The sequence below is a fragment of the Zonotrichia albicollis genome, chromosome 4, assembly GCF_047830755.1.
Source record: "Zonotrichia albicollis isolate bZonAlb1 chromosome 4, bZonAlb1.hap1, whole genome shotgun sequence".
NCBI lineage: Eukaryota > Metazoa > Chordata > Aves > Passeriformes > Passerellidae > Zonotrichia > Zonotrichia albicollis.
The window spans coordinates 65,682,917-65,709,910 of NC_133822.1; the positions used below are offsets into that span (position 1 = coordinate 65,682,917).

Here is a 26,994-nt window from a genome sequence, read left to right on the forward strand (position 1 = left end):
CTGTGATTATATGAAAGCAAGGTTTATAAATAAATTATTATAAAGCCCTAACTCCAGCAATTATAGATATAATGTTTTGAAAAATGGAAGCAAGTCAAATATTTGACAAGAAGCTAATCAACTGGAATCTCTATGGGAAGATTTACTGTTCTATTATATGGAAGTACAGCCTCACAAGCACCATACATACATGTGTGAGTAGGTATCTATGCAACATCTGAATATCTAGAACATTTAAATTCCAAGCAAAACATAGAAACCTCTTGATCTGTCATCTCAGGAAGCTCAGAGATTAATGAGTGAAGCATGAGATGCAATGCAGAAAGTAATTACTCAGAAGAGGAAATCAAGTATCATTTCCCTTCCTGATGTAACCAAAGATAAACTGACAAATGTCACAAAACTTTACTAATGTATTAGGATAATTTGCTGCTCTTGAAGCATCATTATACTAGTGAGTCAAGGGGAATTCTAACATAAAAATACAAAATTTAATATAAAAGCTAAACTTTGCAGAGACTTAGCTTCCAACCAATTGTGGCAGTGTTAGCTTTATGGTTGTACATGATGGTCTTAAAGGTGTTTTCCAGTCAAAATGATTCAGTGATTCTACTAGAGGTAAATAACTAAAATGGCATATCTGACATATTTAGAGAAGATTTGAGTGGTGAGCTAGCCAGCAATTTTTCATTAAGGTTATTTTCATTAAAACAGAAAATATCTGTTCCATGAAATTGAGATCTTCTAGTGGCTGTCTTCATTTTTCTCTTCTATTACTGATGACAGTTACAACTACCCATGCCACAGACCCCTGCATTTCATTTTGGGGAAAGTTGCAAAGCTAACAGAACTCCCTGAATGGGCATCAGCAGAGAGAGCAGAAGGGCAAAATATTTCACATTTAGCTGCTGGTAACCCCAGCTGAAGACTAATATTTTTACTTATGGAAAGGAAGAGAAAAGTGAGCAGTACCTTCTGGGCAGGCAGACAGCTACCAGGCCAAAACTCTCTCCAAATACTTTTTCTTTTTTTTCTTTTTTCTTTCTTTTTAATTTTTAAAAGAAATATCCTTCTGTTGAAGTAAATAAAAATATTATATGTGATTTTGGAAGCTGGAGGAGGGAGGGAGGTCTGTTCATCATACTTTTTACCCCAGTTCTGGAGGCCAATATATTCCAAACATTTTTATTAAGCCAACTGGATTGCTATTTTCCAAATATATAACTATTTTGTCAGATTTCCAACCACGTGCCAAACATACCTCATATATTTACATGGGGTTTCACTAGAGAAAGATTTGCCTTGTTCACAAAAACCAGCCCCTCCCAGAAATCATGTCCCACCCAGTCAGGGTACTGCTCTCCGTCCTCTCTGCTCATTCCTACCTCCAGGAGGACCTGATCCTGCTCTTCTCACTCTCTCATGCTCATGTGGCCCAGCCCCTCCATTCCTTCATTCCTCTGCTCTTTCATAGGCATTTACTTGTGTTTCCCAGATATCACTGTTCTTTACTGATAGGGAAAGGGTTACTCACTTTTTCCCTTTTGATTTTTAAGGGAATATCAGTGGTTAGATGGAAGCCAGAAAAAAGTATGTGGTTTATATGACTTTTATAACAGACTTTTCTTTATAGACCAGTACCATTTCAGTGTTTCATATAGTGTTAAAATTTATTCTACTGAAAATTGTGATGCATTTTTTAACATTTGTTTTATTTTATTTTATCTTATCAATATGTATACGAACTTAATGTAGATGAATTTTTCTCTGATCATTAGCTATCAGATTATTCTTTTGATAAATATAGTTTATTTTTGAAATCATATTTTTTAAAAGAATTAACAATGAGGGGAACACCGAGGGGAACTTATACAACTTTTTGGGCAAAATAAATCAGGGGGCTTGATGGTTTTCCACAAATAACATTTTGTGTAGTACCCACTGGAACATGAGCTGAAAAGATGCCTTCCCTCAAAGTAGCTGCTGTGCTCTCCTCTCAGTGCAGGAAGAAAATATCACCAGCTGCCGGAATCAAGCTACCACAGTAACAAGTAAATTTTTCAGCACAAAGATGTTATTTATTTAGTTTACCACCAGGCATGTAGAAGAAAAGAAGACTGTCAGGAGTAGTTAGCATTTTGGATTCAGCAAGGACGAAGCATGCTTGACCAGTCTGAGCCTTCCATGATGACTTGGCAGGATGGGTCAGTGAGGGGAGAGCAGTGGGTGTTGTCTGCCTTGACTTCAGCAAGGATTTTGTCTCACACAACATCTTTGCAGGCAAGCTTAGGAAGTGTGGGTTAGCTGAATACACAGTGAAGTACATCAAGAACTGCCTGAATGACAGAGCTCAGGGGACTGAGATCAGTGGAACAGAATCCAGTTGGAGGCTGCAGTCTGTGGCAATTCCCAGGGATCAATACTGGGTCCAGTTTTACTCACCTTGTTTGGCAATGACCTGGATGAAGGGAGGGAAGAGCCCTCAGCAGGCTTGATGATGATGTGAGGCTGGGGAGAGTGGCTGATCCACCTGAATGCTATGCTGCCATCCAGTGGGACCTTGGTAGGCTGGAGAGCTGGGCAGGGACAAAATGAGATTCAACAAGCACAAGTGCACCTGGGGAGGGATAATCCCAAAGACAAAATGAGCTCCAACAAGGACAAGTGCACCTGGGGAGGGATAATCCCAAAGACAAAATGAGGTTCAACAGGGACAAGTGCACCTGGGGAGGGATAACCCCAAGCAGCAGCTGGGGCTGATCTGCTGGGGAGCAGCTATGCTGAGAAGGACCTGGCACCTTGGTGGATGACAAACCCTCTGTGAGCCAGCAGCGTGCCCTTGTCACAGGAGGGCCAGTGACATCCTGGGGCACATTGGGAAGAGTGTGGCCAGCAGGCTGAGGAAGGAGATCCCCCCTGTACTCAGGGGTACACAGCTGGAGTGCTGTGTCCCCTTCTCAGCTCCTGAGTACAAGACAAGGAGTTACTGGAGAGTTTCAGCAAAGGCCATAAAGATCATGGAGAAGTCTGGAGTATCTCTCTTATGAGGAGAGGTTGCAGGAGCTGGGCTTGCTTAGTCTATAGAATACTGAGAAGGAATCTCTTTAATGCATATAATATCTCAAAGGCAGGCACCAAGACAGTGGTGCCAGATTCTTTTCAGTGCTGCCCAGTCACAGGACAAGGAACAATGGTCATAAACTAAAACACAAGAAGTTTTGCCTCATCACAAGGAATAACTTCTTTATATTGAGGGTGGCAGAGCACTGGAAAAGGCTGACCAGGGTGACCACTTCATGACTCTCTGCAGCCATTCCAAACCCACCTGGATGTGTTCCCTGTGACCTGCTCCAGGTGACCCTGCTTTGGCAGAGGGTTGGACTGGGTGACCTGCAGAGCTCCTCTCCAATCCTAACAATTCTGTGATTCCGCAGTTATTAGCACAAGCTCACTGTGATGACAGAGAAAGAACTATTAGAATTTCAGAGTGAAATGGTATTTCTACAATTGGTGAACAAGATATCAGTCAAAGAGCTTGACACTAAATGATTTTCCCCAAAGCTGAAACAAACACAAGGTCAGTTATGTGGATTCAATGGATGAGTGGCAACATATAAGTTTACCACAACTCAACTCTGTTTGGCTGTGAGCCCTGGTCTTCCACTTATAGACATTGTGTTTCCACCTGTCCCACTCTTTGTATTACTAACTCTTCAGTGATGCTATTAATATTTGCTATTAATATATGCTATTAATATTTTCACTATGTAAACCTGCCACCCAAGTAGTACTCACTATATGGGGACAAACCATTCCACTGTACTGGTGGAGAACATCAGTAGCTGTCACATTTTTTGAGCTTCAAATTTATTATAAAGTGGGGTATTATTAGTTTATTTTATATGTATAAAATCACTAATTTAGAAAAACTAGTGATGTGCATTAGTAATGCACATAATGTGCATTAGAAAAACCAGGAATGTGCATTACTGTGTGTTTACCACCATGGGCCCCAACACAAACAGATAGCTACATCAATGTGCAAAAATAAACATTATGTCTTGAATTTTTTATGGAAATACAAACTTTTTATTCCATGTGTTTTATGTCATAATACCATCCTCAGAGAATCTGTTTCTTACAGATTTTAGTCATTCAGTTGAAGCTTAGAAAGCCTCATCAAAGGCTGTAAACTAATGAATACACTCTTAAATAAGGCAAAACCAAACAAACATTGGCTTTTGCAGGGGGTGTGAATATATTCAGAAAATAATTATGCTCGACACTGCCAGAGTTTGACCTCCTGGAGCCCCCAAAGCAATCATGTACATGACAGAACAAGGGAATTCTGACATAATCTCATGAATATAACAGTTTAATAAATTATAACTTGTACAGTGAGCCGCAGCACATGGGATTTAGCTGCCCTTGGTTATATATTTAGAGCAACTCAGGTTAAAAAAAATACAGCTCAGCTATGAAAACACTCTTTATGTCTTACTCCTGTGAAACAAAAAAAAAAAAAAAAAATAGTCTGATTTTCTCAGAACTAAAGGAAGAGCACACTACCAGGTAGGTTCACCTGTCCTGAGCAAAGTACTTCCTAATCCATCTCATCTGATACTACTGTTATCATATTAACTGCCACAGTCACATCCCAGGAAAAAGACAACTTCAAGCATGGATCTGTATTTAAAACATCTTGTCCATTAACCCAGCAAGTAAAAAAGAGATACCAAAACAACTTTTGTCAAGTCATTATGTCCTGTATTTGCAATGTTAAGGCAGTCTATAATTAGAGCACACAGGGACCAGTGACAATGCACATGAAGCTACTGTGAATAAGATGAAATGTTGTCATTATTTTTGCTCATAGATGTGAATACCAAGCATTCTGATGCTGTTCTCAGAGTGCAAATATTGGCACACCCTGCTCAAATACAACCACAGAAAGGAAACACAAAAGAAAGAAAAAAAACCTCCAAGTGTAGATGCCGTATCTTCTCTTAAAGTATTTACAGTTAATATACTCACACCCATCATGACCATAATTGCAACATACACAAAAATTCCATGCCTCCTCTGCAGCAACACATTTGTGTGTATGACCACTAACAAAAAGGCACCCATTTTTTACCTGCTCTTACATTGACTTTACTGCCCTCTCCCTTGACTTTCACATTTTCCCCGTCTACAAGATCTTTCTGGTATCTTGGAGCAATGGCTGAACATGGTAGGAAACATTGGATTGTTCTTATTATTATTCACTAAGACCTGAAAGAATATCTTTAACTCTTGCTTTCCTCTTCAAACCAAACAGCACCTGCAGTACTAAACACTCAGCCACTGGACTGTCAGCTTGTTCTTGGTAAAAAAAAAGCTGGAGTAAATATTATGTATTTGCAAAGAATATATATACAAGTAATAATATGTACTTGCAAATAAGATGTTTTAACTAATTAAGTGGGAGGAGGGGACAGCTGACTTGCAAATATAGTGCAAAATATTTGAAAACAAGACAAAATAAATATACATTGTCCTAACAAAATCAAGATAGCTCCTGTGGATTGCTAAGTATGTCTGTATCTGAACACACTCTTATTTTTTACACAGATATATAAAATCTATCAGCTCTCATATGTTTTAGAGTTTGGTGAAATCCAGCTCAGTGCCAGGAGCCAGTTATAGGATCAATGCACCTTTGAAGTAGTGCCTAGGTTTGTGTTGACCTTTGATAAGAGGATAAATTTCACCCTGTGTCATTAGTGCTGCCCACAAACATAAAAGGGCCATGTTTGCCTTGCCTTAACATCTTTGATATTTACCCACTGCTTTGCTTGAGATATCAGGTATAAAGATGACCCTATCTTTCCTGACTATGCTGAAAAGGAGAGATATTTGTATTTAAAATAAGGTTCAAACCTAGGCTGGAGAGATAGTGCCAGCTCTGGCTGAACTTTTCCCTAGCATAGTGCAAGAAGCCAGGAGAGGTGAGCTGATGCAACTTTGCTGTAATAAAAACTTCAAAACCAGACATTATTTATCAACCCAGAGGCCAAAACTTAGCACAAGAGAGAAGGTTATGATACCACAGAGATCAGACATTACCCAGTGACCGTGATACCCCACCAAGAGGGGAGGAAAAGCTCAAAGCCAGCAGTTTTCCAGCCATTTGAGGGCATGGGGCACAGGGGGTGAAGGCTAGCCCTGTCCATGGGTGCAAACCTCACTGTCCTGCTCTGGTCAGCCCACTGAAGCAGGTGGCTGAATTTGCCTGATGCAACTTTGGGCTAACACACTGAAATGGGGAGGAGAGGGAGTGGGCTGCAGCTTAGGGAGTGGAAACACACAAAAAGAAACACACTTTAGATACAAACTCCTCTGCTGTCAAAGGATACCTGGAAATACCACCAGGCATCTCCACTGCTGTTCAAACAGGTAGGTCCCATCCCTTAATCTCAGCCCTGCCACTTCTCCTCCCTACACCTGCTCATAAGCCAAAGGACTTGGGCAGGCTGCCTGGCTGCCTGGTGTGCTGCCAGCAGAAGAGGAGTGACTGAGGCCAGCTCTGCTTGTCAACAAAACAGGCCTTGACCCATCCCTTCAGCCTGCTGTGGGGCTTCTGCATGTGACTGAGAGACACATAGACAGAGAGAGTGAAAAATTAAGCTCATTTGGGGAAATTGGTTCAAGTTATGTTTGTGATCCTTAAGAACGTGAATAAAGGATAAGGTTCAAATTCCCAGTGTCCCACACACAAACACAGACCGTGACCTTCTTAAATGTGGAGCCTTTTTTGACAGAAAATTAAATACAGGAATATGAACGTACAACTATACATGTTTCATAATGTGGTTCCTTAAAAACAGTTGCTGGTAAAACAAGATTTCTGCTACAAACAATGTGTCATATTGGTAGTCAGTTCTCTACTAATTTATTGGTCCTCAATTTCCAAAAATAGGGGCTATATAGGGCCTATGTCCCCAGGAGTTCCTCTGGCAAAGGGGTCCCTCAGAATCTGGAAGACTGCCCAATTACAATTTAAAGAAATTTACAGTAAGGGTGACTGACTACAGACAGAAGTCTCTAACAGCATCAGGGAAACAGAAAGGAAGGCTGTGAGAGGGTTATTGTGTGTGTCAGAGCACTTCGTTTTCTCATATGAGTGAAGTGAGGACAATTTTTCTTGTTAAGTTTTGCAGTGAGTGGAACCAAGGTCCTATTTGCTTTTTTTTTTCTTTCTTCTTTTCTTCTCTCTCTCTTTTACTGGGTGCAGACTCTCTAGTAACATGAAAAACTTACATTGTTTATTATGGACTCTTTTTAGGCTTACATGTGGTAACAAAAAGGGGCCCTTAACTTAAAATTCTTCTTTGAGTAGAATGAGGAGAAAATACAACATTGCTATTAGATCTGGGCTTGGGAAGCTGTAGATGTCTTCTTCCCTTGGGAACTAAAAGGAGCTGCCAGAGAGCTGTTGCACTGGAAATTCCAGAATTATCAGAGAATTGTTTAGGTCAGAAAAGACCTCTAATAACACTGAGTGCCAGCCATTAACCCAGCACCAAGTCCACCACTAAACACTGTCCCTAAGTGCCACATCTACATGTCTTTTCAATATCCCCAGGGATGTGATTCCAACACTTCCCTGTTGCAACACTTGGTCACTATTTCAGTGGAGAAATTCTTGCTAATGTCTGATCTAAACCTCCACTGGTGCCACTTGAGGTCATTTTCTCTCATCCCATCACATTTTACGTGTGAGCAAAATTCAACTCCACCTGGCAGAGCCTCCTTTCAGGTGGCTGTGGAGATGAGGGTGGGTGCTGCAGTAAGGTCACCCCAGAGCCTCCTTCCCTCCAGGCTGAGCACCCCCAGCTCCCTCAGCTGCTCCTCATAGGATTTGTGCTCCAGACCCTGCATCAGCCCCGTTGCCCTTCTCTGGACACACTCAGCACCCTAATGTCTTGTAGGGAGGAGACAGAACTGAACACAGGGTTTGAGGTGTGGCCTTAACAGTGCTGAGTACCAAGGGACAATAACTGCCCTGGTCCTGCTGGCCACACCATTTTTTCACCAAAGAAACCATGCACCTCTCCAAGTCATCATCAGTTAGTTTCTCCAGGAGAATGCTTTGGGACACAGCTTCAAAGGCTTGAATAAAGTGCAGGTAAACCCTCTTCCAAGGGTCAATTTGTCATAGAAGTACCTCCTTCCAGACCTAAAGGGAGCTTGCTGGGAAATTGGGGAGAGACTTGTGGGATCTAGGAGGGTCATGTAGTGATAGGACAAGGAGAAATGGACTCAAAATGAAGGAAGGTAGGTTTACATCCAAAATTAGGAAGAAATTCTCTACTGTAAGAGTGGTGAGACACTGGACTGGGTTGTCCTGAGACAGTGTGGACTCCCCCCCTGGAGGTATTAAGAGCCAAGCTGGATGGGGCTCTGAGCACCTGAGCTAGTGTAGCATGTTATTGCTCATGGAAGGGGAGCTGGAACTAGATGATTTCTAAGGTCCCTTCCAACCTAAACCATTCAGTGATTTTACAACAGCAGAGATCAGGATCAGAGTACCTGATCCTGAGGTTAAAAACATTTTCAGGAGATAAGGACTTTTCCTAGCTCTCTTTTTAGTTTGTGGGAGTTGTCCATAGAAAGAGGTTGTACCATTGTGCCTGGAACAAGGTTTGTTTGCTCATGCAATCCCATCCCATGGCCATCATAAGTATTCCAATCCAGTATTGAGCGGGTGCAGGAGAGTGGCCAAATGATTCAGAAACATCTAAGATTGATCATAATCAAGTCCATTTGCTCTTTTTTATTGCAAATATCTCCTGCCTGACTCACCTTCAAGTGCGGCTGAACCTTACTGTTCTACCTTTGCAGCTTCCAATCTGACCTTGTGCCTCAGCGGCGTGGCTGTGAGTCAGTGCCCTGCCTGGCATGCTCTGGGAGCTCCTGGTCACCAGGCTGGGGGGAAACAGGGCAGCCCAGGGCATGGTGCACAGCCAGGAACCCTTAGCACCCTAAACTGCATGGCCTCACCCATGAAGGGAATGGTCTTTGGCCTGTCCTATCCCATGAAAGGCTTCTGGGTGTTATCCTAGGCAGTGTAAGTATGCCAGAACTCTGGCCTGGGACTTCAATAGTTACAGAAAAAGTTCGTTTTCAAGTATGCCAAAACTCTGGCATGAGACTTCAACAGTTACAGAAAGAGTTCATTTTCACCTAGATGGATCCCATAAATCCTCACTAAAGCACATGAAAAATCGCTCAGTTAAAAATTTTATTTGATTTAGGACAGCTCCCATGATTTCTCAAGCAGTAAGGGAGAAATTATGTAGAGCAGTTAATAAGCTGACCAAGTAGATAAATGAATAAATAGATATGTTCACACACTTCTCAAGTAATAATAATGTAACAAAGCACAATACTCATTAGAAATATCTGAGCTATCTACAGGTCAAAGAAAAACAGGTCTTCTCTTCAGGCTGAGTAATAACATTATTAGAACTTATCAACATCTTAAATACTAATCATAGAAATATGACTCTAACATTATTTCTGGAAAAGGACACTACATTTTATGTAAAGAATTCTGTAGCATTATCTCTTTCCTCTTACATTCTCAATTATTTGCTCCCTAATTCTACTCTCCACCAAGCTCAAGAACCTGACAGGATTCTATATGTGATTAAAGCAATGATAGCTTGAATTGCTCTGCAAATCTTCATTAGCATCAGATCAAAATAATTTCAGATCAGTGCCAATTCCCAAGCAGTCTCATCATGATGATCTCACAGCCTTGCAGGAGAACCTGAAGTGTTTGCAGCCAGGTCCAGCCCTCAGTGGAGTGGTGTCGTTTCCCTCCTCTGGCTCACCTGCCCACCTTTCACCCTGTATTACCCAGGCTTCTTCATCTCTTCTAGGGCAATAAGCCCCCTGAGTCATAAATGACAGAAATAGGCCATGGGTTATTCTTATGTTGGAAAATGGGTTATTCTTATAAAAGTGAGTCCAAATATTTCTGACACATTTTGGATACACACTAGCTAAGGCACCAAACATACTGTTTTTATGATATTGGCAAAAGACATAATTAGAATTGTGCATGTCCATGTTTAATTGACTGGTACTAATTTCCTTTACAAAAACAACATTAAGAAAATTATTTTGTAGAGGAATTGGATGAAGTGTGTCATAATATTTAATGATCTTACTTGTTCCAGTGCCTGAATTAATGACATGTCACCTTACTGAAAGATGGATTTATGAGTGATTTAGCTTCAGCTCAGTTCCTCTGTTTATCATCTTTCACCACAATGGGAAATATACCATTCAAACAATTCCAAAATTAGAAAAATAAATAAAATTGATGATGACAGTTTCCCAATATAATTGTCCTGAATGTTTAATATTTTGACATCTGCATTATTAAACCAAATTGCTTCATTTTCATTCAGTGACTGCGAGTGGAGTTGCAAATCTTGCAAATGTCAGTGAACAGCATGCACATGAAACCTCCACTCCTTTGTGATGTACAGGCACCTCCTTGGGCAGATTAACTGTACTGTGGGCATTGGCTGATTCAGCACCATGAAAACAGCTGCGCTGCTTCTTCAGCTGTCTTGGGTCTGCTATTAGTGTTATGGTTTTCAAACGATAACCTGTCTGAACTAATAATCTGTCCAGAGCTTTACTTGGCTTCATGAAGGATGGGCAGACCTCATGTCCCTTCCCAGAACAAGGAGTCCATAGGAAAACAAGGTGCAGTGAACCAATGGCCTCCAGACTTAGTTACTACAGGTGAGCTTTGGTTTATTAATTTATTAACAGGAGTTGGATTTTGATCCTTGTGGGTACCTTCAGGAATTTCTGACTCCATGGTTATGGTTTGTATTAGACTTCAAGGATTTGGTGTTAGAGTGAGAGCTGCTGCTGGAAGCAAATGAAGGTGACAGCGTTGGTACCGTGTTGTTCAGGGTGCACTAACTCAGGTGGAGAGCAAGTCTAGTGCAGAGCCTGACCTGGAAACTGATGCTGCACTCAGCTCTCGAATTGGAAGCACTGGGAAACTTGGGCATGTGGAATGTCACAGACATGGCTCTGCATAGTTATAACTTTACAGTGAGCAGGGACAGAAACTCAAACAATTCAGTTTAGAATTGTACCTGGAAACCTTTTGATCCAAACACCTTCTCAAAGCAGGGCAGTTTGAAGACAGTCCAGGTTGCTGAAAGGCAGACATTGCATTGCACCAGTCAACACTGGTGATGTCCAGAATTTTCCAGTTTCGAGATGTCCAAGATTCTTTATATTGAATCAAAAAGGAAAACCACAGAATGAGTTCACTCTGTCCTTCAGTCTTATCACTGATAGACTGTTTCATGTTAAAATATAATCAAACTTTCCTTATTCCTGTGGAAATCAGTAACAGATTCAATGTCAATAATAATTCCATAATGTGAAATGGGTATAAGTAAAAAGAAAATCAAAGCCAGATATTTTTTACAGCAGCAACTTTATGGGAAGAAGACTTCTGCCCCATGGTTTTTTCTTCAGTCCTCTTCCCTAAGGCAGAATCCAGTTTCCACTCAATAGCTCTCCAAGACAAGAGTGGTGGGAAGGAGTCCACAGCAGTGTGTATTGATCCTTCCTGAATGAAGAAACTTTATGATAAGTTCATTCCTCTTGCTTCATTTTACTTCCTCTGTCACCTTGTCAGGCCTGGGGAACACTTGATGAGCATCCTGGCTTTCAATGTACTCAGGGAGAAGGTGTGCTGGTTCTTTTAGGATGCAGCTTTCTGTATAATAGAGGTCTCAAAACACCTAAGTGTGTTCTGTCATAAAGAATAAACTACCTTTGTATAAACACCTACATAAGGCATAACTGAATTCTAGGTTTGTGCAAAGTAGATCCAAGGGAAAGATTAAATTTCTAGTTAAAAAAAAAAAAAAAAAACAAAAAAACACAACAACTTAGCTTGATACAGTTAATTAGAAAAGAAATAAAACAGGTACTAAATGATAGTTATGTGTAAGTGTATGTAAGTACAGCACACTTAGATAACCCTTGGGAAAAGAGCTAGGAGCAGTCTTACTACAGCAGCCTGGGGTACCACATAATGGAGCTTACTCCTTGCAGCAGCACAGCAAACCTGGCTGTTCCTGTCCTCCTTACAAAGCAGAATGCAGACAAAACATCCACCTGCATCATCCTTAAGTTTTAAATCAAGACAGATTTATGAGGCGTGTAGACTTTCATTGTGAAGTGAAAGGCATCATGACAATGCAATCCAGTCCTCATAAAATGAAAACTATACATAAAAGTAGTCCAAAATCCCCTCATAGTTAATTAAGGAGAGAGCTTAAAAAAAAAAAAATAAAGAAAGAGTGGCAAAATACCAATAACTTCAATGGTGCAAACAAAATAACTCCAGTTTGAAGAACTACTAGAAACTCTACTGCAGGCAAAATTGAGTTGAGGAAATCTGTTACATCTGAGTCTGTATACATTTATTATTATGTTTTCAAAGAAGTTTTGAGATCCTTCAGAGTCTGGTTTTGGCTCTCTTTTTGTTGCCTCACAAGTTACAGCAGCCAGGAAAAACTCTGACTTTCTTCTGGACAAGAGGTTTTCCAGATATTTGTTGAGGTTAAGAGTCAGTTTTGCATGGACTTGGCCTAGAGAAAAGTGTTCAAGAACAGAATTTAAATAAGCTAGAATCCCCAAAGCAAAGATAATCAGAAGCTAAGAAAGTGTTGTGGTTTAAATAGAGAGTTTGAAAAATCCAGTGAGAGATGTCAGGCACATCACAAAGTCTCTCTGACTCCATTCGCCAGCTGTAAAATAGAGATAATATTTCTCCTCTAATTCTCCAGGAGGTTATAGCATAAATTCATTAACATTTTCAAGGCATTCAGATGTTGTGTGAATATCTGAGAGCAAAAGAGGAAACTGTTATTGGTGAATGAAGGCCTTATAACTTGTTATATAGATAAGTCTTGATCCCTTTTATATTTCCCATGGAAATTTGAACTTAATTCTGGAAAAGAATGCAAGGATAGAAAATGGGTTCTTTGAGAACTAAAGCCAGGGATCATTAATATCTCTAAGGATGAAAAGGACTAATAACCTCTTAATATTTGCAATCTCAGCTCCTATCCCTGTTCACATTCATATTACTTCTGCCTTTTCTGTTGCTCTTGTATTCCCATTATTTATTATGACTGGTAAAAGAACCCTTCTATGTAATATAATATCAGGTTATTTTAATGAGACTGTCTGAAATTTACTCTTGTTATTAATAAGGAAAGATAAGCAATGGAATATTGGTCTCATTGAGACCAATAGGGTTTTTTCTGTTGATCTCAGTAGAACCAGAACTTCATGCAGGAATCAATACTGACACCTTAGACCCCTTGACAGCTTTGACATATCTTCGAGTGAAAGAGCATTGACTTTGTTGAAGATCCTAACAGGACAACATGATTTCAATATAACCTTTTGAGGGTTTATTTTCTACCCAAGAGAAATAATTGGTACCCAGGATAAGAGTTCATTCAGCAGGAGAGTGGTCTCGTACACACTTGTGTTCTGATTCCCTCAGTACTTGAGTCAGAGATGAAGGCAAATTTGAGGTGTCCTTTTGGTCTCTTTCCTTCTATGGTTTAATGACTGTTCATAGGCAAATAATAGAACATATTAACAGCAAGAAGTATTGCCTGACTGGAAAAAACATCTCAATGTAGCTATGAAAGGTCTGCCTAGTCTTATTAAATAATTATTTTAAAAGCTCAGAGATTCTTCTATTTGGTCTGAAGTGCTGGCTTATAAAAGCATGTGACAGTCTGTAGGATATAAACAGTATCTACCATAAAGAATAAGTATTTGTATCAGGTATTTATAAGGTCGACAACCAAAGGAAAAGAGCTATAACATCAAAACAATGAAACTGGAAAACAGTGAATAAAAGGTATTAACAGCTTTCCTTACATATTCTTCTTTCTTTTTTGCTTCTGTAACCAATAACATACATCAAGTAATGACTTATATAAATTATTGTTTACTGTGATGCCATTCTTTCAAATACAAGGAGCTAAATGTAAGGTCCACATCATAAAGGGCAAGCAGATTATTGTTCTGCTTTTGATGGAGGTTCATTTCCCAGCAACTATTTGCTAGGAAAATTATTTAAATACAGACATCCTTTAAACTTGTCAGAATTAAAATGTCTCCAGCCTTCAAGCACCTATTGGATCAATTTGGAGATAAGTAGAACTCAGAGTTGTGACTGACACAAACCAAAAATGAAAAGTATTCATTTTGGGAATATGTATTATTTACAAAATAAGAATGGATATCAGGAGTTTTCATAACTGCAAAAATACCAGTTACATTCACAGGAAAAGGATAGTGTTACAGTACAATTGATGCTCAATTTGATCTTTTCAGCACTGTAAATACCTGGGGCCCAAGGTATTTGCTGTCATTCCTTAGGAATGTTCCAGTAGAAGGACACACTTGTCACCTTACTGAACTCTTCTCTGTGTCTTGCAGGTTTTCTTCCTGATTTAAATGTAAAACTCTTTTTTCAGTACAAATACTTAACAACCTGGGCCCCTTTTATTACATCTAACTTTGTAAGCATATGAAAGAGTATGATCAGCTTTGTACAAATAAATATGTCAGTTTTATCTTTATTTGTTGACCACCAGAGATCCAGTGAAAAATATTGTATATTTTTTAATAGATACTCCTTTGATTTCTTATTACTCAGATTAATTCAGAAGAATAGAATTTCCCATCTTTTTTCTTTTTAACATAAGAGCATCTGTAAGTTCCTAGTGGTTTTGGGCACCTGATTTGCCAGCATTGACGATTATGAAATGAACGAAATTTTGTCAATAGAAATACGAGAGGAAAATTTAAAGGGTACTAAAGGGTACATTTACTAATTAGAAAGGGATTGGTGTAAGATTTGTCCCTGCTGGTGAAAGGCTGAGATCAACTCTATTTTGACAGATTTGCAGTGACTAAGTTTTGTAAGGCTTACTCATGAGTACCAGATGACCCCAGAAAAACCTAAAATCAGTTATGACATTCAAATCAGAACACAAAGTTCCCATGGATCTGTGCCCAGAAGCTGCTCCTGTGGATGCCCAGGAGTGTTTTGGTCTGGGGACCAAACAGTTGCCCAAGTTCTGTAATAGCACAATAATGCCTTGTTACACTGTAAAGCACAGTCACCGTGTTTTTGTGTACCAAAAATCTTGTTGCTACCTCACTCACCATTTTGCAGTTTTGCCATAAATAATTTAGTGTTTATTAATCACTCTGCTCTGCTAACTGCTGCCACTATCCCACTCTTCTGTCCCTCCCTTTAATTTATTTAATTTTCCTTCATAAGAAAAGAACTGATGATGAGTAGGATAAAAATATAACAACTCATAAAGAGGCAAAAAGAATACATGCACTAAAAGATGAATGTCTAGTGTTCAATATTTTGTGAATTGATGAGCAATTCTAGAATGGTGGCCTCCTCTAAGAAAGGCTGGAAGAACTGCCTGGGCTCCACACGACTCAGTCCCAGCTTGCAAAGTGAAGTTCCAATTAAAACCTCATAGCGGTATGTAGATCATAGCCTGAGTTGAGTTCTATAAGTCAAATGAGCATTTTAATTAGCATCTCAGCTGCTGAGAAGTCAGCTTCTCTTCCAGCTGATTGATCAACCTGAAGATCTTGCTTCTGCATCCCTGTGCTCCCCAGAGCAGTCCCTGAAGCCCCATCAACTTGGCTTGTGTTCCTTCCATGACTCACTAAGGGTGAGTCAGGGTGTGCCGGCAAGCACACTTGAGAGACCAAAACTGCTCCATATCCTTCTTGCTAAAGCATGGTTATCTACACTCTGAGAGAGACTAGAGGGGAAAATACCTTCTCTATGTTTCATGAGAACTCCTCCAGCACCAGGTAAGAGTCACTGGGAAAAATATATTGGCAGGAGTTAAAGAGGGAATTAGCTTCTGTCTGTCCCTTTTTTCCTCCTGCCCCTACACATGGCTGACTTTTCCTTGGTGGACACACAAGCCAACAAGGAGTTCTGGTATTCTCCAGCCAGGGCTATGATGTAGGTGAGACAGAAAATAGATCTGGAGGGTATAAGAAAGATTGGTACAGCCATAACTTCCATAAACCATCTGTAGAAACTCTTCACATCTCTTCACATCTACAGCATGTGCTGGACAGGAGGGGAAAGCAGAGAGAAGTATAGAAAGGCATTGACAGGAGCCTTATAGTTTTTGTTTTTATTGGAAAACAGTTGAGCCAATCCCAGACAGTAGGAACACCAGAAGGAAGGGATTAGCAAATCTATAAAGTCTGTCAACACAAAATAAAACTATACCTGACAAGGAAGAGTGAATTTCCACACCCACACTTGAATTCAGTGTCATTTCAGCTTGCTGTGGTGGACATTGTCTGGGAAACAATAGGACATCTTAACATCCTTTACAGTAAATAGCTTAAAGCCAGTGAAGGATTCATTTATTTCAACTATTTGCAAAGGACTATGAAGAGGCAAGTGAGATACTTGCCAGGGAGGCAGCACTTGGAGTGATGATTCAGTGGGGGTAGTCCCTTGTGATTTTTAAAAATCATTTAGACAGCTAAGAGCAGCAGGTGCTCAGTGCTAGTGAGCAGACAGGTTAGATTGCACCGCAAGAAAATAAAATACACATCTGTGAGGCAAGGTCAAAGCAGACTGACAGCACACAGATGCCCAGTGCTGGTCCCAGCTCTTGCATCAGATAAGCCAGGATTCATCCCTGGAGAATTCAGCAATTGTATCTTGTGACATTGGGGCACTACACTTGACCTATTTAACATTACAAAATAGATGTAAATTGTATCTTTAGGAAATCCTCCCATTTGCTATTGACAAAGATCAAAACATGACTTCTGAGTCACATGTAAAAACCTCTAAACAGAACCTTAGACCAGTTAACACCAGCATGAGCCAGCTGCTATTGCACTGTTTGAAACAAGCAAACAAAAACCACTTCTTGTTACTTTTTCATAAGGGTTTAAATAAGCAACCATTTGAAATACAATATTTTACACTGAGAAAGCAAGAGAGCCATGTTTCATTAGGAGCATTACTTTTTGTAGTCAGAAACAGCACCAAATAGATCAAAGATATGGCTCTTTATTGATTAGTCCTCAGTGTGTGTTTAATCTGTGGCTGGCCTCTTCCAGGTAGGCTGACAGTAAATTAGCAGAGACGCTCATCTGTTCTTGGAAATGCCACTTTGCTGGACATCAGAAGGTTCTCTAACTAAGGCCAGTGTTGTTAGTGAATTCACGTGACCACAGTCAAAATTATCAGCACACAGAGGATTAAAGATGTGTTAGTTAACGACCAATGAACAAGCAAACAAAAACTATTTGCATTATATTATGATACTCTTAACCTTGATAGTCACCTCGGTCTTTTTTTTTACAGTTATTTTCCATAGCTGATGAAACCAAAGTATACCTTCAATTGAATTTATTAGGCTCTGTATTGCTGTTTCTATTTTGTTTCAGCTATAGGAAGACCAAGCAGGGATTGCAAATGCTCAATCAGAAAAAAAAGAAAATAAAAGAAAATAAAATAAAAGAAAATAAAAGCCAGTCTGAGTCCCTTTTAAAAAGCTTTACTCTTAAAAAGTTGTTCTCCTTTCCACAAGTTTTGAAGACAGGTCCAGCCTCTATTTTCAAAGGCAGTGTAGCTGATCCACAGAAAATGTTCACCCCAGTTTCATCAACCTGTGTTACTATTCTGATACCAGAAAGAAACTTTGACTGCACTGGCCACCAGCAATCAGACTACAGATGAGCACTCAGCACAAAGAGCAGAAGAGCCCTCTCTCCACATGACAGCGTGCCCAGGACTCGTGTTCCAGGAATCAGGCTTTCACTGCTGCATGGCGCCAGGGCAGGTGGGCAGTGACCCAGGCTGGAGGGACACAGCGCCCTGACCCTGTACCCTGCAGCTCTGGGGGTGCCTGGCTCTCCCTTCACTGCTGCTGAGCTTGTGCTCATCATCCTGCCTGAGATAAGTCTGGACCTGATGAAGTTCATGCTTACATTTGAACCATCAGTCAAGATGCAACAGGTGTTCTTGTAGTGGTAAGGGAGATTATGGGTGACACAGTCTCTTGTTCTCCCAAAGATATAGAAAATGCAATTTTCTATGAGCTGAAGGACAGGCCACAAGCCCATTCTACCTGCTCTTAGCTATCCTGCATGCTCTCACCTGAAGCAGCCTCACAAACTAACTGGAATTATATCATGTGTTTGCCATCAGCTGTGTTCTGCTTGTGTTTCAACTGCATATATTTGCAACTGAGGTATTTTTTCCCTCAAACTTTACAGAGTAGTTTTCTTTACAGAGTAAATTTTCTTAAATGTGAACTACCTCAAACTAGAAGGAATTTTTGTAAAGGTTCCATCCAGAAGGCCTTAGAATTTCACATTTCAGTGAATAAGGCAGGGTCTTTGTGACCTTCTGGGTCAGAAATAGGAGCGAGGGCAGGTTGCACATAAATGAGGCAAAAAATGCAATCTTTATCTGAAAATTTATTTGGTACTTTTGAGACAAGAGTATTTTTTAATGTCCCTAGGGGAGTTTCAATCTTCAGGACATATTGCTGCTACTGCTACAGCAGTCTGCTCACCAGCCAGTCCCTGGAGGAGATGGCAACTGCTTCAACAAGAAACACCACCCAGACCGTCCAACACCTCCTGGATCTGCACACAGCTTAATCAAGACACTGTGGGCTAATTTTTCTGCTGTGATAGGGAAATCTGCAGCTCCCTGCACAGGAAATGATATCACTCCTGCCCTTGCCACAGTTCCACTAGGGAAGGGTACTTGAACATTTCATAGCCTGACAAAGGTCTGCCAGGGAGGAGGGTATTACTCCCTGTTTTGCAGCTCAAGACCTAAGACAAGAGACCATGTGGAATGACCTGCATGACAGAAAATCTGAATCTGAGCAGGGATTCAACCTTTCATACCAGGCTTGCCTTGAGTTTTGGAGGGGGTTTTTTTCTTGCATGGTTGCATAGTAACATGGAATTCCATACATCAGACATAAAAAACCAGGAAAAGGTAATTAAAACACTTCCCATAAGGAGATCATTATATTCTGATTGACCAAATCCTTTCTTGGGGAAAGAGTACTACCTGGCTGTTAGAGAAGAAACTCAAAGGGACAGTCATACTGACCCTGCCACACTGAGTGGTTTTCAGGAAATATTAAATGTAATATAATCATTTCTAGGGCACTATTTGGGCTCAGGGCATAGGAAGATGAGAAAATCTGAAATTGAAAAGCCAACACTTCAAATGGCATAAAACAGCTAGTTGAATTTGCATCAGTCAAGGTGACAGTACAATTAATATAGGCAGCACTTCATTTGAAAATCAAAGCAACTGTGGATGTATGATTAGCAAAATACCTGTAAATCCTGTTTGAATAGAGGAGGGAGCTATGTTTTGTCTTATAAATCAGGATTTTAGTTGCTGTGGTAATGTTCCTTGTATAACTTGTCTACATAAATGAAACTCAAGTCCTGTTGTCTCAAGCCACAGAGGATTATAGAGTAATGAAAAACAAAACTAAACCGAAGGAACCCAGTCAACTGAAGACTTAAAACTGAAATTTTAAGTAAAAGTTAAACAAAAAGTTACACCAACAGATTAACTCTTTTTGATGTTTTCATTTCACTAAGGAAAACAAACTTTGGAAACACTTTACAACTGAAAAATAGAGCACTGATGGTAAAACAATCCTGCAGCTGTGTCTGTCTCCTGCACTTGCCTCTGGCACCTTGGGTGGATGTCTTTCAGAAAAAACATAGAGGTGCTGACTAGCAGCTGGGGATGGTCATGAACAAAGGCTGAGGGGGAGTATTATAACATAATTGGGCAGATTTGAGGTCGGATAATAGCCCAATCTAACAGTAATCAATGAACACATAGTAATTTTATTTCTTATAAAATTTCAAGGCAGTTGAAATTCATTTATGTTCAGCATTCTGGAAAGAGCAAAACAGACTTTCATCGTTTACTAAATAGAGCTACACCATGGCCTATGTTTTACTGGCTTTATCACTATATGCAAAGTGTTGTACAAACATTGAGCCAGTGCATAATAAAGCAACAAGTCTGGACTGAGCATAGCTGCCACCCCACAGTAAACAACCCTGGTCTAATCACCAAATATTATGAAGCCCTGGGAACAGCTTTTGGAAGACACAACATTGCACTTTTTCCAAGTGGCTGAAGCTGTTGGCTGTGGCAGGGCACTAGTTCAGGGTCCTCAGGGAAATCCATTTGCTTCCCAATGCTCACGTCTTACTAGCTAAAGAGAAGCCAAAAAAAGCAGCAGCAAGTGGACAAATGTCAGGATTGTGTAATCTACCACGTTATTTTTTCCCTCTTCAGGAAATAACTAGAGAAATTAACATAATGTATGGAAGCCATGAGCTGATGTCTTATTTCTCTTAGTAGAGGGCATGGATTTAACTGTCTCTTACTGTAGTAGGATTTCACAGGCCATAGAGCTATGCTGACATGTCCCTGAATCTTTAAAAGAAAAGGAAAATCCCTCTACTGCACCCCTTTGTAAAACACAAAATCTCCTGTCCTCATAATGCTTACCCAGAATGCCTGGGGTGCCCTGATCTGATTTTGCTATTAATCATTATCTCCCCACCTAATTACCTGCCTGTCTGACTAATTGCATCTGGGAGGCCAGTAACTGCAAGGCAGGGAGGTTTGTGTCTATTTATCTCATATTTACACCTGACAAGTAGTTTAAACATGGGCTCCTCCCATGACTGACCTAACATGGCATACTATGCCTTGCCACAGGAATTGCATCAAGAAGCTGGTTCCCTTCAGACTGGGTTATCAGTGTTGTACATGCTTTTTCCTCCTTTGGATGCCAAATTCTCCAGGTGTCCCTTGATGCTGGGATCACCTGGTGGCTCTGTCCAATGGTTCATGCAGATTTCCCAAGAGGAGCTGTGCACATAGGCAATGCTTGAACCCATATTTGAGCAGTTTTCAGCTGTTTCCAGGTGAACTTCAGACTGTTGATTTTTGGTCTGCAACTTAGAGGCAACTTTAGCTGCCACACAGCGAATAGAGAAGTGGAGGCAGAAAAGCACAGGGAATCCTTCTCTCCTCCGCCATCATTTAAATTGGATACATGGTATGGAAGAGACCCCCTGGAGCGGAATATAACCAAAATTCTGACTAAATTGAAGAAATTAGTGTGCTGCAACATCTCACTGAGAGGTGGAGATAGGGCAGTGGGGCCAAAAAGATCAAGAAGAGCATCTATCAGAATTGCCTCTATCTTTGGAGGCAATAAAACCTATACTGTACCCCCAGGTCCAACAGAGACTGGTCTGGCTGCTTGTTGAGGGGGAGGTGGGTGGCATTTCAGAGCTTGCTGTGTGGAAACTTTTTTCATCTATTTTTGAGGCTGTCGAAGGAAGTATGAGCTAAAGGCAAAAGACTGTGGGGGGAAATATTTGTAGAAAATATTTTGTAGGAGCTTGCAGGATTTTTAAAAAATTTATGTGACTACCAAGCAGAGACTTATATAAGTGCCAAAGCTGTATTATCAAAATGTTAGTAGGTAAAACATATTAATAAAAATGCTGTGAAATGAAGAATCATCTGAATTTCTTTGAACACAGGAGAGATGTTAATAATGGTCCCTCAGCCCACTGCCAATATGCTTCAGGACTCAGAGCTGCACATAACTCTGAGCTCCACAACTCATCCTGTTTGTCCTTGCTTCCAGACTGCCAGAGTGCAGGTCAGTTCATGGTCAACAGTACTGGAGGCAGCTGACACATCCAAAAGAATCAGAAATGACACCTGATCTTCATCCATCATTGACAAAGGATTATCAGCCAACACAAATATGTGCTGTGACTTCTGTTATTAAGTGGTTTGTAAACAACCATGTATTACAGACAGGATTTCAAGGGAGACCAGTGTTGCCTTATCCAGAAAGAAAAACAGAACAAAAGTGTGCTTACATGAACTGATGCAAATTCAGTGCTCATAGCATACTGAGAGTGGGATTATCTGGCCATCTACTGAAGGATCTGGGATCTGACTGAAGGATTTGGGATCAGTTTCCTACAGAGAAGAGATAGTTAAGGAAATAATGAAGATCAAATTGAAGTATATCGCTGTGTGGAAGAGTGTCTGGTTTAAAACTGGGATTTATTGGGTACTTTTTCTATGTGAAACAAGTTTAGAAGCACTATGTTCCAATCTCTTAAACTGGCTGTCATGTAGAGAATTTTCATATGGCGCAGTTACTGCACAGATCAGTCAGAATTCATGTAATTCTGACTTTAAAGGAAATCTCTGGATTGTTCTGTCCAAAATAGGGCTATTTTAATTTATAAAAACAGAGAAAAAGGGAAGGACTGTTCTTTGGACAAGGAGGCAATTCTCTCTGTGTGTGCCTCTTCTCTGACATCAGAGCCCAGAAAATAATATTCCCCCAAACTGGTAACCCTAACTTCTCCCTCACACCATAGTGGTCTCCTCAGCCCCTTCTGTCCCAAGCCCTAAATTTCCCAGTCCTTCCTTCCTAAAAGCTCTTTCAAATGCCTTCTGTGTTGAGGTTCCCCTTCCACATTGTCCTTTCCCAAGGCCTCTGCTGTTTCAAATCGCCTTTCTCCCACACAAAAACCACTCATGTTCCTCCCCATTTCTCCTTGCTTAGATTAACTTCATCTCTGACAATTATTTTCCCATCATTTTCACTAACCCTGTTCCTCCAGAGGCAGTCCTTGCAATCTCCAAACCTCTGAAAACAGATAAATAAGGCCTTCCCAATCCTTTTTGAAACCCAGCCTTTCTTTCCCATCTGCCACCTTCCTTCTCCAAACCCTTTATCGAACAGTTCCTCAGACCTTTAGTTCCCCTTCTGTTCCCATTTCCTTTCCTGCAGCCCTTGTGCTCCACATCCTTAGTACTACCAAACTCGTTCCCACCTCTTGAGTGGTGCCATTCATTTATAACTGCGTATATCAGCACAGCCTTCTCCTGCACCCCTGCCTCCAGCAGAACCCTCCTGTTCCTTCTGTTGTCCTCAGAGAAACTCTTTGGAGAGGCTGGGCACACACTTGGAGCCAGCTGCATTGGTTCCATCAGACATGAAGGAAACTTCCAGCAGCTTCTCACAGGACCAGCCCTGCAGCCACCCAGCTACCAAAAACTCGCCATGCAAAGCCAAGACAGAAGTAATTATTCAAGGTGTGCATCAAGTTTCATTTCCCTCCTCAGCCACTGGGAATTAAAACTCATTTTTCCTCCTGCTTTGTGCTCTCCTTTTAATTTTGTTAGTCTTCTTTTTTCTGTGGCTATTCCACTTTCAACTCAACAAGATGCAGCAAAATATACAGAACAACCTGTATCTGGAGAGGTCTGATGCTTAATCAAGAAATGAAAGACTTGACATTGAACTTTCTCAGTCTAGCCAAGAAAGGCCTAGAGACAAAAATGCACAGTTTTCCAAGTATTAGAAAAAGCTATTATATCATATTATGAAGGAATTTTAAAACCTTCTTTCTGCTAAAAAAGTATCCTTAACTGTGTTTTTCAAGCAGCACGCTGTTCTGTGTCTTTGCTATGAATGTTCTGAGAAGATATTCCAATTTAAAGGGATACCTAGGGGAAAATGCCTATTTCTGAAACCTTATCAAGTGTTGAACCAGCTGCTGAACTTCTCATACCAGGGCAATTTGAGATGGGCTGCAGAGAACTGAAATCTCACAATAGTAATGTTAAACATCAAAGAGGAGGGTCCCTGGTGAGTTTAGGTGTCTATACTGGGTTAGCTGCAGCTGAGCGGGGGAATTCAGGATAGTAATTACACTCAGCTACACCCAAGTTTATTCAGAACTTTCTCAGCCTTGAGTTCCTTTGCAGATATGACCTTGTTTTGACTTTTTTTTCCTTTTAGTGCTCCAAAACCTCTTCCAAATCATTCTCAGAAACACAGGAGTTTGAAGTGGTTTTCTGCTTTTTTTCCTCCATACTTGGACACAAGACAATGGTGAAATGACCTCAGAAAGCTTTATGGAAGGGATTATGAGATGTTGTCATAGCAAATTACCAGCTCCTGATCAACACTGGTGTTGGCGCCTCACAAAAGCAAGAAACTCACGAGACAGGAAAAGCCTCTCCAGCAGAAGGGAGAAAGGAGACTCCCCTGCCAGAGCACTTTCCATAGTGCAGAGAGGATCCCCAGAGGCTGGGCTGGCTCTGTCTGTTGTCCTCTGTGAGGGTGCCACATGGGGACACCCCAACCTCCTCTCCATGTGCCCAGGGTGCTGGGATTCCCTCATGTCCTCAGGCTGGGACCTGCAGCCTCTCTCTACAGAACTGTGTCAGAAAGCTGTGGTTTTGACAGCTGGACTGACAACTGTCCTTTGGGAAGGGACTCCAATGAGCATGTCAAAGTTGTCGTGCAAAGGGTGACAACTGTCAGATAACCATTGTCACTGATTTCTGTAGTTATGTTTTTTACAGTTTACATAATATTTTGACTGTGAAATATCATCTAATTGCATACTTCCTAGTGGGAAAAATTGTTATTTTTTCTCATTTCTATTCCACGTGCTAGAATGTTTTTCCCATAGTCTTTTCTTACACCTCCAAGCCTTGCTGTAGTAATTTAATAATTGATTAACAAGCACTGAAAACAGTAGAACAATTTATTCCAACTGTGACATCCACATTAGGGGGCTTACTTTGGGGGCAGATTTTGCTTTCCCATTTAGAGTTGTAAACTCAGTTTTTCGGTTGCAAAATAGACCTTTTAGAGCAGCCCCCATACTGTCTAGCAAACTTCTGAAATAAAGCTGCAAGTCTTTTAAAAATCTGTTTTGTCTAAATGGCATTTTTAATGAGGTTTTTTTTTTTTGAGACTAAAAACAAGTGTGAGTAAAGAAATATTACACTGGGCTGTATCACTGAAGTCCCTATTTCTCTAATCTGCTTAAAGCCTAAAGAAAACTATTAAATTGAACCTCTCTGAAACAGAAACAAAATAATCTCAGCAACAATTATCACTCACTTCTGTATTACTTTCAAAAATAAATAAGGAAATATCTACCAGAACCACAATGTGCTGCAAAGAAGTTTTCCATTTGTTACCTCTCCAAACAGGATTCTGTTGCTTTTCTAGTCAAAGTTAAATTAAATGTTCTATAAATCCCTGGAAATGGTTTGCTTTCATTTCAGTACAAGAAAGATATCTACAGCACCAGTCATGAGAATAGGCCTTATGTGTCATGACCACTTCAGACAGCACTCAAATCTCTCACCTTTTGCTTCTGATTGAGGAAATTATGACATGAACTCCTTACTGCCTATCTGATTCCTATGCATGTGATTGACTAAAGAGCTTGGTGCAAAGATGTGCCAGGGCCCATCAGTAATTTCTACAAGTCCTATCCAGAAATACCTGTCCTCACCTCTGCCATTCATTCAGCAGAGCTCTGGGGTCAGAGGAACTGGGAATCCAGAGAAACCATTTAGCAGGTGAGTAAATTTGGTCATTTCAAACTGGCCTGTGCTTTGCCACACAGAAGATGCAAAGACTACCAACAGAATGGAGAATTAAGGCTGGTTTATCAAGCCTCCCCCTATTTTACTACAGGCAGCCAAAGGTCTGCCCTGATGTATTGGTTATTTGCACTGACCAATGCACTGTGAAACTTATGTGGTGCCAATAGCTCTGCTGGCAATTAAAATGTTCCTCATATGGATCCTGGAGTCTCCTATTTTGAGTTGGTGGCAGGCAGACACTGGGCCAGCAGCGTGATGAAATGGGAGGCAGGAATGGGAAGGCTGTAGACAGAGTTCATCATGAACTGAGTGTGTCATTCTGTGCAAATCATGACTACACATGCAAAATGCTGATTCCATCCAAACCCATAAAGCCTGACTTTAGGCTGATTTAGCTCTGCCTTTTCTGCTCCTTGTTGAGTCATCACAAGGCTTTCTTGTCCAGGATTAGACCTAATCCTTCTGTGACATCACCCTTTACACCCACTAATGTATAAAGTGAGGGCTGGACCCTGGCCACAATTGCTCCCACAGATTTGTAAATCACAGCATACATGAGACAGCTTTTTCCTGTCTGTGTTATAAAGATCAGGTTTCTTTTTTCCTTTCTAATTTCTGCACAACGTCTTGATGTAATCTGTTCTACTTTGGTGTTTTTTACAAAGTGATATATAGCACAACCCAACATTTACAAAAATCACAATGATTTGTATTTTCTACAAAATATTTGCATTTCAGCTATAACCTCGAAGTTAAAAAGAATTTTTTTTTCACATCTTACAATGGGGTTCATCTACCTTAATTCTAACATCTAGAAGTCTATCACTTCATGTAGAGGCCCTTTATTCTTCTTCCTCTTTTCATGCTTCCATTGCTCATTTTCTCATTTTACACTGTTCTTTTCCTGTGACTGCTTCCATTTCTCCATAAATTCTCTTTAGAATTCTCTCATTCCTGTTCTAGTTCTACCATATCTTTTTCTCTTTTCCTTTCTTTCTCTTTCTTTCTTTCTTTCTTTCTTTCTTTCTTTCTTTCTTTCTTTCTTTCTTTCTTTCTTTCTTTCTTTCTTTCTTTCTTTCCCTTTGGTCTTCTTCCTCCTCAATTTCCCTCTTCTCCTCTGATGTACCAGCTCCCTTATTATCCCTCTTTGTCACATTCCTACTTCTTCCTGTCTTTCCTTTCTCCTTCTCTGCAAGATACTCCTTCCCCTTTTCTTCTTCCTCCATTACCACCTGCTTTTCTGTGTGTCAGTTTTCCACTTTGATGTCTTCTCACTCTCACTGCTCTCATTCCCTCATTTCAACCTGCCTCCTCTAAGTCCCTGTGTCTCTCAG

At 40.5% G+C, this 26,994-nt stretch overlaps 1 long non-coding RNA gene across 1 annotated transcript in view; it reads left to right on the forward strand.

The window, feature by feature from the left end:
* The window catches only part of LOC113458588 (uncharacterized), a 183,106-nt gene extending 158,156 nt beyond the window's left edge, over positions 1 to 24,950 (forward strand). The window contains exons 8-9 of the long non-coding RNA XR_012580112.1: positions 23,182 to 23,341; positions 24,051 to 24,950. This is a non-coding gene — a long non-coding RNA (uncharacterized LOC113458588). The remainder of the gene's footprint in view (positions 1 to 23,181; positions 23,342 to 24,050) is intronic.
* Positions 24,951 to 26,994: the final 2,044 nt, after the last annotated feature.